General features: G+C 40.7%; 1 protein-coding gene across 1 annotated transcript in view; it reads right to left on the reverse strand.

Annotated features, from left to right (window-relative positions):
* CPNE4 (copine 4) overlaps positions 1–12610 on the reverse strand; it is a 226720-nt gene that overhangs the window by 188600 nt on the left and 25510 nt on the right. The window lies entirely within an intron of this gene.

Here is a 12610-nt window from a genome sequence, read left to right on the forward strand (position 1 = left end):
GCGGTCCCAGTGTTCCTCTTCCAAATCGTGGAACTGGTATATTTTATCTCAGAAAACAAAAGAAAGTGAATTCATCCTTAATTTCCCTTCCATTTTCAAAGCCATTACAGCTGATGCTCTACAGCCCTTTCCCACAGCTATAAAAGTAAAAAATGACTTTAAAAAGTAAAGGAAAAATGTCAGCAGAGTCCAGGCTGCCCTCTAACAGGACTCTACAAGCTAAGGATTCATCGGCAGGACTGAATAACATGAAAACCCAGTGAAATTCAGGCTGCCAAGTAACTGATTTGCCTATTAGCTTGGCTATTGGGTCTCAGATTTCTGCTGCATTACTACTGAGATGGTGCCTGAAGCACAGGTAGCTGAAATCACAGGGACTAGGCTTGATGGAAAAACTCTGGCCCATTGGATCTTGCTAAAATACCATGCTAAGGAGTTTCACAAAAATCTATCCTCGTATATTCAAACCATTAGGCCCAGACTGTAAATAACTGTGTGTGTGGTTTGTGAATGTGACATGTAAAGATGGTAAAAATGACCAAAAAAAAAAAAAAGTTACTGGATCTTTCTCTCTAACAAATTACTTTAAAGCTGCCCTATCATATGAAACATATGACTGCTTATCTCTAAAAGTAATTATGATTTTCTTATTCTTGCCAGTTTACTTTTCTACTTGTATTATGTGATATCTCTAATGAAACAGGCAAAAAAAAAGTTTAGTTGTTCTCAAGATATATGTTTTTAAAACATGCTATGCTGCTTTTTTTAAAAAAAGAAGAAAAAACAGCTGAGTTAGGTATTAAATGGAAAACAAAACAGTGTCTGGCTTAAGAGCTCTGAAACTTTCCAATATGGTTACTTATCTGAGAATCTTAAATAATTAAGCTCAATTGATATTCCACTATACTTTCAGAGAAAGATTAGTCTGGAACAAAAATCAAATAATCCCAGCACTCCAAGTTGTAGTAGTTACAATTCTGCTATCAAATAACCCTAGCTAAGAGCCTTCAGAACATATTTAAGCCAAAATATTTAAAAAATTAGCCAGTTCTGAACAACAAGAAAGATTAATACTTTACCATTTTAATCTTCCCATTGTCTTCTATGCATACATAAAATACATTTGATATGGTAATTACCCTCTACCCACCTTGCAAAAAAACACTGGCTCTCAGCTACAAGGAAATGCAGCAGCAAGTTGTGTTCCGCAGTTACACTCAATTACACTGAAGTATGTATATAAACACATATAATGCTTGGAAGAGTTTATCCATTTACAGATGTAACATATTGCAAACTGCTCATTTTCCGCAACAGATGGCTCTAACGGCTTTTCCTGTAGCAGAAAAAAATAATAAAAAAAATCCTACAAGAGAAGCTGCTTTCTGCTGCTAGTCCAAAGATAGGAACGTCAAGAACAGCGAGGGAGAATTTCCCATGCCCCATTCAGCTTCTGCACTTGCAAGCAAACAGAAGGTATACTTACTGCATGTTTGCTTAGGCCTTCTTAGCAGAAAGAAACCAAATTTATCCACTACAGAGGAGCGTACCCTGTGCCATGCTGAGCCCAAAACCAGGACAGTGCTCTGAAGTCAAACTGCTCCATCCATTAGGACAGAAGCTGAAGAAAGGCAACACCTGATAGTACTGAAAGGAGTCAAGGAGTCTCTCTCTCACTTCGTGCAGCTCCCCCAACATGCTCGATCCCTTTTTCAGCACCAGCCGGAGCTCCCGTGGGCTCCCAGGACTCAGTTACCCAAGCAGAAGCCTGCCCACCCTTTGGGCCTGCTGGGCAGGGGCCAGCTCTGTGTGCAGAGCAGCTCCTGCCCTCAGCACACTTCTCTTTTGATGGGGGCTTAGTGACAACAGGTCGTGCTCATACCGCTATTTTAAGTTAGTTGAGTAAGCCTTTCTCACCTTCTTGTTCTTTACTTTGTGTTTTCATTTGGAGATTTGTGATCAAATGTTTGAAGAGTCACCCGTGTGACTTGGCCAAGCACACATTGCTGCTGTCTCGGCTGTATGAGCCAGGGGTACAATCACATTGAGGCTCCAACTGTGGGCACCAGCAAATCCTGAAGGAGAAGCAAGCCTACCAGCCAAATTGCATTTATTTTGGAATTGTTTATTTATTTCCTAGGTTATTTTCTACATAGGCTTTCCTCTGTAGAGCTATATCTGCATCCCTAGGAGGAGTGCTTTGCAATCCCAGTACCACCATACTGTGACAGACTCAGTCTCTGAAGAAGCCAACAGCTGGTTTTGGCGTCAAATTAATTCCTAAAAGCATTGCAGCATGCTGTCAGCTCCAACTTCTGTCAGTGCCAAAGACACCACTGGTGCCAGTGCCTCACCATTCCTCTGCTGGCACGTCAACACTACACAGGAGCAGTGCTCTGAGCTACCAAAGTTACGTCCTAACTAACATGGTGAGACATGGCACAGACTCGCGCAGAACCTAACCTGGGCCCTGGAAGCAACACAGCTTTGTCAGCAATGTTATAGTGGAGCTACTTACTCCTGACACAATGCCAAGCATTTGGCTTAACATCACTTTTGAAAAGAAGTTCTACAAATCCAAGACACCAAGTGTTTCCAAATGTTCCCCTCCCTCGGGAATTTTTGGGACTTGGTAAACATTATTGTTAATGATTAATACAGATGAGAAGCAAAATACTTGCAGTGTATTTTAGAAAACTTCCTTCATCACAGGATTAAGAGTTTCTGAAAGGAACCTGTGAATACACACAGGAGTTCTGTCTTCCTTGTGAAATCTGAAAGTCAACATCAACCATTGTTAGCACACGCTAGCACCAAAAGCCTAAAACAATTCAGCTTTGCTGGCTATTACAGTTTGGAGATGGAGGAAATGGGTTCTCTGTTCCTAAACAATACACATAAAAAGTAAAATGCAATGAGGACTCGTATCACTGGTACTGACAGAAGTCCTACCATCAACCACCACATTCTAAGAAGAGCACGACATCCCTGCAGATCTTGACATCCCTACTTGATAGGACAGTATTTCCTTAAGTTCACATTCAGTGAGCAATACGCCAAAGCTCTGGGCACATTGCACAGGACTTCACCTACATTCATATGCCTATAAATGACAAATTTATACAAAGTGCAATAAAGTAAATAAACCACACAGCATAGCTGCAAGTTAAAACGACAGAGAGAAAACAATGCCAATACTCCTGCAGTGGTGGCACTTAAATGAGAAGAGATGCATGAGGCTGGTGTTGAAGTCCCAGTCATATGTTTCCACTTAAGAAACGTAACAGTTCTGGTCTGACTTTCTAAGATAACGGTGTTGTATGAATCGAAGGATTAATTAAAAAGGCATTCCTAGGCTCTCTCTCCCTAAACCTGTAAAACCAATAATTCCCCCCACCTCCCAATGCTTTGTTGAAACTCATCTGCCACTGCAGAATATATAAGGGTAAGAAATTTCACTCATGAATCCTCAGTTCTTCAAAACAGTATTTTATATCAAGGACAAGAGGTAAAATAAGGTACGTGGATCCATCACAGAAAAAAAAAAACACCACTGAATTCTACTAAAAAATTTACCTTTATTTTTAAGGGAACAGGCAACACAGTGTTGTTTTGCTGACCTGTTGGGCTCTGCTCCATTATTTAAGTCTGTACTTTATGTGAATTGCATTTGAGGAGTGTAAGTTTTTTACTGGGTCAAAACAAAGTGCCTTGAAAAAAAGAAAATGCACACTATTGGAAATATGCAAGTCAGTTGCTACCGCACTATCAGAGCAATGAGAAAACCCAAAGCGTGCACAAGTTTAGTTCTGAAGTGAGCATTTATCTCTAGAAATATGGTTTAAATACATGCTCAACTTTCACTATGATGATAGCACTCACCTCACTGGACACTAATTCCACCAGATTATTTACTCTTGGACAGAATGAGTCAATGCCTAATAAATATTTCACAGTGAAAACAAACACTCTCAGAAACCGAGAACAGAATATTACATGAGCTTGAAGGCTATATTGTAAGATAATATGTAAAACCTGGAGTTTTCTGTAGAGAAAGCATGACTGTGATTGCTCTCCAAACAGAAATTTATCAACTCTCACACACTGTTTATTAAAAGACGGATACAAAGCATCAAGGGGATTACATAGGCAAGGAATAGCACCATGATATAACAAATCCATTTGTAAATGGTGGTAAAAGACCTATGAAGATAATCTTCACCCTAAACATAAATCGCAGCAGCGTAAGAAGCACTGAGGAAAGAAAACAAGCTTTTTACTCGAGAGTAGCTTAAGTCGATGTCCAAGTTGCTTTTTTGTTTGAAGCATCAAAAATAGCTGCAAGTTTTATAAGCCTAAGTTCGAGAGCTGTCAAAACTTCACTCAGAAGTGATGCTTACAGTTTTGGTGAAAAATCAGGGTGTGAAGCCAAAGTGCAAGATCTGATCGTGCCTGTCAGTCCCTCCACACTTGTTTCACACCCTGTGATTGACCAAGAAGAACTTGTACCGACCTGTTCTTGGCCTCACCACCAAGAGACAGAAACATTAAAACAGGCCTGCCCACACTTCTTGTGGAGAGACTGATGCTGCCAAAGAGCAAAGAGTAGAAGCCCATGAAGAAGCCCCAGTAGCCAAAATGAAGCCAAAGAAGACCACTGCTAACTAAACTGGGTTCCAAGCATCCACGAGAGCTGCCAAGAACTAAAGAAAACAAAAAATTTGAGAACACACTAACCGCCTGATCATTGCTCAGAGCACAAAGTGATCTTTTCCCTAACCAAGTATATCTACATTTTAACTGCAAGGAGGACAGTCATTAGGCTCTATACCTTTGATACTCTTAAAATTAGGAATCAGCATGTTGGCAGTAACCAAAGCAACAGGTAATACCAGCAGGTGACACCTTGATTGCTCTTTGAATACTCCAAATACACGAGACATTTAAAATGTCCTCTGTGTTTATTCATGTCTTATCCCAATCTGCATTAATCCAGTGCAAATAGGTCCAACAGTCAGAGACAGATTTTTGTCATAATTTTTTAACAAATGGTGTCATCATAATTTTATATAACTATTTGTCTCATGCATGAACATGCCTTGGTCTATGCAAGTGTCAGGGTATCCAGACAAAAAGGCTTTTATGAGTGCGGAACCAGAGATCTTACATTTCTGTTCCTATTCAGTTGCAGATGACTTGGTTTTTATCTTCTTTTCTATTGACAGCAGCCCCCATAGGTAAAGTGATTGGAGTGGAGAACACCACCCACACACACATGAAAGTTATGAGAGCATGGGCTCACAGTAAACGCACAACCTCACGGTATCAAAGGTGTAGTTTCAGTGACAGATTGTTAAACGTTTCTTCATATCAATCTGCATAATCAAATCCGGTTCTGGGTACCTATGGAACAGATCTACTAAGAAATTCTAAAACATTCTGAAAATATACACCCTTTTTAAAGCATCTGGCCATTTCAGTCAGAAGCACTGTCTGCCAGTTACAAACCTTATAGCAATTCATATCTGACCTGCTGAATGATGTATGATACTTGTTATGCTGTGGAGCCCAGATGCAAATTTTACCTGTGATTTCTGCCCTCTACAAAAAACTTATACAATAACCAGGTGCTTGACTGCTGTTGCACTAAGTCTGTAATGAGAAGGAATACACAGTCACACCATTTAGTGCTCTAAACTGCTCCAACTTTGGAGTAAATACATCAGCAAAGACTAAGCTGGAATATTAAGTTACCGTCATACATCAAAGTGAGATGTTAATTTGCTGATATGTTACAAGGAAACTATTTCTATATTTCACTGAAGAATTCTTCAAATGATTCACTTGTGTAATATGTTATTAAATGAAGCACATAAAGAGAGCCATCTTAAACATTAATTTAATTGAAGGTAGAAATAGCAAGGACAAAGATTTAATACTTACTGGAGGAAAACTCCAGGTGTTTTTACAAGGTTTTTACCATAAGCTGGAAAGTCTGGCACAAAAGTGTATTTCCTAGCTGAGTTATCCTTTCTGCAGGATTTTAATTCTCCCCTTTTTACGGGGAACGTGGGCATTTTACAACATGTTAAGGAAACTGTTTCAGTCAAGTGATTACAGCAGCATTTCTTATTTAGTTGCTACTGCTGACATGGAGCTTCAGCTTGCCTTTTCCATTCAGCTCCTTTTTCAGCTTCTGGTCAGCTGTGTTCTTTCCATCTACAGCAAGTACTTTACTACCATCTTTTCCTCCCTATGTTTCTGTCAAGATTATGCTTCCAAGTGAGATAGTCCTAACAAAAAAACCTCAGAGCAGGTTCAATATACCTACATCATGTTGGACAATGATACCCCAAAGGAGCTCTTTAATTCTCAACCACTGACACTTTAACATCGGACAAGCTGCTGTATTGCTAAAGTCAAATTGTACTAGGTCTTCAATACATTTAATTGAGGCAAATTGTCTCAAAAGGGCAATTCAGGTTGAAAGGGAGCTCTTTGGGTCTCTTTTCCAAGCCCTACAAAGCAGTCAGAACAGGCTGCTCAAGGCCCCATTCAGGTGAGTTAAGAATATCTCCAGGAAGAATCTGGCTCCATCTTTGCCTATAATGCAACTAAGACCACCACCTCTTAGCTTCTTCTCTTAACACTTCAGTTTGTTCTCAGGTCCTTCCAGGACTTCCTTCCTGTGACTTTATAGACTTATTTAACATATGTGTATCAGAAAAAGTTCTGATTAACTAAAAAAAAAAAAAAAAAACAATTTAAGACAAAGAAACTAAAAGATGACTGCCATTTTCTGCATGTTAACAACATAAGACAAGACTGTAATTACTTGAAGCAAACAGCATATACCAAACAGCTTCACCAAGGCTAAATGATGCCTGACCAATCTGGTGGCCTTCTAGGTTGGAGTGACTGCATCAGTTAACAAGGGAAGACCGACACATGTCATCTACCTGGACTTCTGTAAGGCCTTTGACACAGTCCCACATGACATCCTGGTCTCTAAATTAGAGAGAGGTGGATTGGATGGCTGGTACAGTTTAATATCTTTATAAATGACATAGACAATAGGATTGAATGCACCCTCAGCAAGTTTGCAGATGACACCAAGCTGAGTGGTGCAGTTGATACACCAGAAGGAAGGGATGCCATCCAAAGGGACCTGGACAAGCTGGAAAAGTGGGTCCATGTGAACCTAATGGGGTTCAACAAGTCCAAGTGCAAGGTGCTGCACCTGCGTCAGGGCAGTCCCAGACACGAGCACAGACTGGGAGAAGAACTCACTGAGCGCAGCCCTGCAGAGAAGGACTTGGGGGCTCTGGTGGACAAAAACCTTGACACGAGCCAGCGGTGCGTGCTTGAAGCTCAGGCAGCCAACTGCATCCTGGGTTGCATCAACAGAGAGGTGGGCAGCAGGGGAGGGAGGGGATTGTGCCCCTCTGCTCTGCCCTCGTGAGGCCCCATCTGGAGCGCTGCGTCCAGGTCTGGGGCCACCAGCACAAGAAGGATGTGGGGATATTAGAGCAGGTCCAGAGGAGGGCCACAAAGATAATCAGAGGGCTGGAGCACCTCTGCTACGAAGAAAGGCTGAGTGAGCTGGGGACGTTCAGCCTGAAAATGAGAAGTCTCAGGGGTGACTTTACTGCAGCTTTTCAATACAGAGGCTGGGACTGTATCATCTTCAAGGTCCCTTCCAACCCAAGCCATTCTACGATTCTGTGAACTGGAGCTGCATCCATAAATGACTTTACAGCAGGCAATTTACAATATGTGAAATCTTCAGCTGGTCATACCCTATGAACAAAACAGCTAGCTCTTGAACATCTCATTAACACACTGCCTACGGAGTAACTATTAATACAGAGACAAACATCTTTCATGGGGGTGGATTACTTCCCATGCATTCCTTTAAGGGACACACAAGAAAGGTAAAACAAATCATGTGAGTTTAGTCTGGGTTGTTATAATGATATTTCTGAGCAGAAAGGTGGATTAGTAGCATACGGTGATAATAAGGAGGACTGCTGGAAACCTCATCTTTTACTCCTCGGTATTTCTGAATTCCTAAATAACTCCTTCCAGTCAGTGAACATTTGAACTCAGACATATGGCGTCTGGAGATTTCCCCCCTACTCAAAATCTTGCTCAGTAAAAGACTGCATTAGAAAAAAATAAGATAAAATAAAAAAATAAACTTGCTTTTACCTTCCAGTTATTTAAAATGGATTATAGTTTCTCTCTGTTTAAATTGCTTAATTTAAATTGCTGTACAAGTTAAAAGGTATCAATCTTCCCAGTTTCCTCAGCTTATCTATCTGCTGCCCTTTACAATTAGTATTTCTTATTGCGGTGAAACTTAGCAGTTTGCTAGAAAAATTACTGCTTTACTTTCTGCCTCATGTTCTAAATGAGAACACTTCAAATCTGCCCATTATACAACATTGTTTAGGAAAATCCCAAAGAAGTCTGGAAACAAATAGGTTGGTACAGACTCTAATAGGGGCTCTCAGTTCTGTTATTAATGTCACGGCTTTCTTAATTGCCAGACAGGTTGTAATTTTTCAGTTTGGTGTAACCTGCATGTCTGATAAATGCGAGCCTTGCCTTTCCTTAGTGGTAAAAAGCAATAACCAAAAAGTCAGCTCAGAGCAGGTGGTGTATTTTTCTCCAGCCTTTTCACCAGCACTCCCATCTTTGATTTCTTATCTTTGAACTCTCTTGTTCTTGTATTCTTTTCAAAACAATAGCCTCTGACTCCCCTAAGAGCAAGATAAAAGCTCCAAGCCATTAAAACTTATTTTCCCCATCTAAAACTAGAGAATTAACTCTATCTTTAGAACTATATAAAAGGTCACACAGAAGTTTTGTGCCCCCCAAAATGGAAAATGCTTCCTCAAAAACAGCTTGCTTACTGCTCGCAATAACTACTTACCGCTTTCAGTAACAAATTGTATTTCTGTTTACATTAAGTTTAGTCTAACAAAGGACAAAAGGCCACAAAATTTGACTGCATGAAAATTCAAAATATTTTGCCCAAGTATCAGTCCGTTCCCCCACAGTACTCCAGCATTTCAATTTTGGCCATGAAAAAATAATTGTATTTAAACCACTCTAATTGCAGTGGTATGTTTCAGGAAATGCCGATCTTTTATTGATAATGACACAAAGTTAAGGAACCTTTGATATTGTTCCTTAAATGCTCACAGGCTCTAGCCCTATTCTGTCACTCTGATATCTTTTTCATTCACAATACAAACCCACAGATTCGTATTAGTTATCAAATATCAAACAACATGTAAAACTGCATCACTTAACTAACAACCAGCAGCTATTAAGCTTACATGAGGACAAAACCAAATGTTTGTGGGGAAAAGAGACATCATGTCAATCTAGCCTGGCTTAGTTGGATGCCTGACCTTACTTTACCTGGTACTAAGCTGGCAAGTACTGACAATTGCATCACCAAGATCAGGACCTGCCATCAAGAGACCCTGAGCAGCGCTTCCTCGTACTTAACAGTACAATACATTTTGTTCTAAGAGGCTAAAAGAGGCTACCCAAAGCGTAAGCTAATTTAAACTGCCCCATGCAGAACACCAAGCAGCACCTCGGCTTCACAACGGTACATCCCTGCGTGTACGAAAACCTCACATCCCCAAACAGCAAATAACTGAAAGCCCACGCTGGTTCTCACCTTTCCCCTTTCCTCACAGGGAGCACAGACTGGTCCTGCTTCTGTCCTTGTCTGGCACCGTTGGAAACCATTTATGGCTTCTCCACTGCTATGCATTTATTTATTTTTAAACACCATTCTACTCTCTGCCCACAATACACTTTCTAGTCATCCGCTTTCGGCTTTATTTTCCTTTCCCATCCTCTGTAAGAATGTCCCATCACACACAGCTGTCATTCAAGGTCAAACCACACAGAGGCAGATGAATCCCTTGGATAATTAAGTTTGGCTTGATAAAGCTCCGTGACTACCTGAACTGAAACATTTGGGTAATGTAATTCATGGTGGAAAGGGTACGGAAAATAGGAGCTACATATCAGCTAGTGGTTTGTTGCACTCTAAAACTATCAGCACTTACTTAGGACCGTCCAGTTAATTTCTGCTATTGCTCAAATAAGCAAGACCACAAATGCACAACGTTATAGTCATGCCTGTGAGTATGGGCTCTACTGGTGACCCAGGAGGAGAAAGCAGCACCTCTGGCTAGTTCCCTCCCTCCTGATCATGGGGACTCGAGATGGGCATCCATTCTGCAAACTACATTTTAAAATAAGGGAAAATATGCTCAGTGGGTAGGCAGGTTCCACAGGGCACTTGTTTTGCTGTAGCACTTTGCCCTTCACAGTTTGTGCTTATCCAACCACCCTTGGGATTTCCTACGCTCCTCCAACCATAGATCAGGAGATTGTTTAGGTACAAATTACTGCATTGTCTCCAAGTTCACTAATTCCAAGTCAAAACACGGAGCAATGAATGCATCAACAACAACAACAAAAAAAGATACCGTTCTTTCCAAATAACAAAAAGACTAAAACCCTTTCTCCTTTTTTATCTTTAAATAAATAAATCCACCCTACTCACATCTTCAGAGCAGATATTATGAGGTCTGAATGCTCAGCTGCTGTGACATGAAATAAGAGGACTACTCTTTTTCCAGCAGCCAGTGTTCTGGCTTGAACAGAAGACTTGGGGTACTCATTTTGTCCTCTACTACCAACACAATAGCAATACCCACACACTTTTCTCTTCTTTGGTTAGAAAAGAAGTAAATGGCACAACCTGCTGATAATCAAAACAGATCAACTGCTTCCCTGTTGGAATGACAGGGAGGTTTGTGTATGACCAGTCCCACAACCAACCCCTGGTAAGACTGACCACTGTCAAAAGCCTGATGCCTCCAGAGCCAGAAGCTTAGACCTGATAAAGGCAGTGCCAAAGGCACTTTGTGTAAGAAAAAAACAAACAAACAAAAACAAACAAACAATCAAAAACACTGTTTAATGCATTTAGCTCAGTTATTTTAAGGTGTTTATGGGGACAACTATTGGCATCGTGGCTACAGCACTGTTGAGAAGGGCCACAAAAGCCAAGAGATGGGAAAGGACTCAGACCATTATGAGCTCCAGTTCTCATAAAATCCTTTTCAAAAACACTATACCCATGACTTTCCCTTTGTATTTACTCTTCTCTACAAAACTTACCTGGACCTTCTGCCCCATCTCCATGTTGGCAATCTTCCCTATCTTTTTTGGCAGGGATGCGATGTCACTCACATTATCAGCTTTGGACAGCTGAATCTGCTGCTCTAGAAAGAGACTTCACGGATAAGAGGCAGGCTGCAGAGGACACACACTGTTGCACTGAAGCTCTCTGCCTCCAGTAGGAGCAGGTGCTCTTTGAGTTGTGATACGGTTAATTCAGCTGGCGAGAGAAAAATAGAGTAGATCTGGACCACTGAATCAACCATATCCAGTAGGCTTCCCTGAACAAAGCCTGCAGCCTGCTCCAAAAGGGGTGATAATTACTATAGACCATAATTACACCAGGCTCACCTATCCTCACTCTGCAGTTCCCTGTCAAAGCAGCAAGTGACTAAACTTTATTAGCGTAGGCATTTTCTATGCCACTCAGAGAAAATCCTCTTTTCATGAGATTTTGGTCACATACGGTCAAACCAGAAGGAAGCAACACCCACTGTCTGGTCACAGGTATGCACACACAAAAAAAAAGGGAAATCAATATGTATTGTGGAATGTTGTTTGCTGCCTAAATTTTATTGAACAGCAAATACACTGAGCACATTACCACCTTCTTCATGGACATTCAGCAAACACAGGGAGCGAGACAAAAATCCATTACATAAAGTATCCTTTCAAAACTATTTGCTCAGTTTAAATCTTCTTATGGCTCCGGAGTGGCATTTCCCCAGTGTTTCTGCAGGATTCGGGTGCAGTTCTCCAAGCCAGAGCCTTTTCCCATTTCCCAAGGCATTCCAGCAACTTATGTGAGAGCATAACCCCCAGCACACTGAGAAAGGAGATCAGACCCTCACACTAAGTCTTCAACATATACATATGAAAGTGGTACTTCTGTGTCGAAGACATGCTTTCAATAACTGTTTTTCAGCCAGATCAAAATAAGTTTATGCTTTTTTTTTTTTCCCCATGTTAGCATTCCTTGATCGAAAGATGAGCAAAATATCTATGTAGATTTCCAACCCCCCTAAAATGCTCTCCAATGCTATCACAATGAAGTATTGTGAATCTTCCATCGCAGTTACGCCTAGCTTGCACTACTTTTGTTCTTTGTAACTCCCTTGATTATAAAAGGAATTGAATTTTCACCTAATTTTAGATCCTTTAAAACACTGTAAATTGCATTGCTGGGTTGGAACATAAATCTTTACTGCTCAGGATATTTTTCCACCTAAGGAGAAGTCTGATAAACTGCATCATGGATCACGCTTGAGCAGCGAAGCATTCAGATAAATATTTTAAATAAATTTGTTTTATATCATTTAGTGTCAGGGGGAAAAAAATCTTAAAGCGACTGAGCTGCACTGAAGCAGTTGTTCTACATGTCTTCCCAGCA

This window comes from Aythya ferina, assembly GCF_964211825.1.
Source record: "Aythya ferina genome assembly, chromosome: 2".
NCBI classification, from domain to species: Eukaryota; Metazoa; Chordata; class Aves; order Anseriformes; family Anatidae; genus Aythya; species Aythya ferina.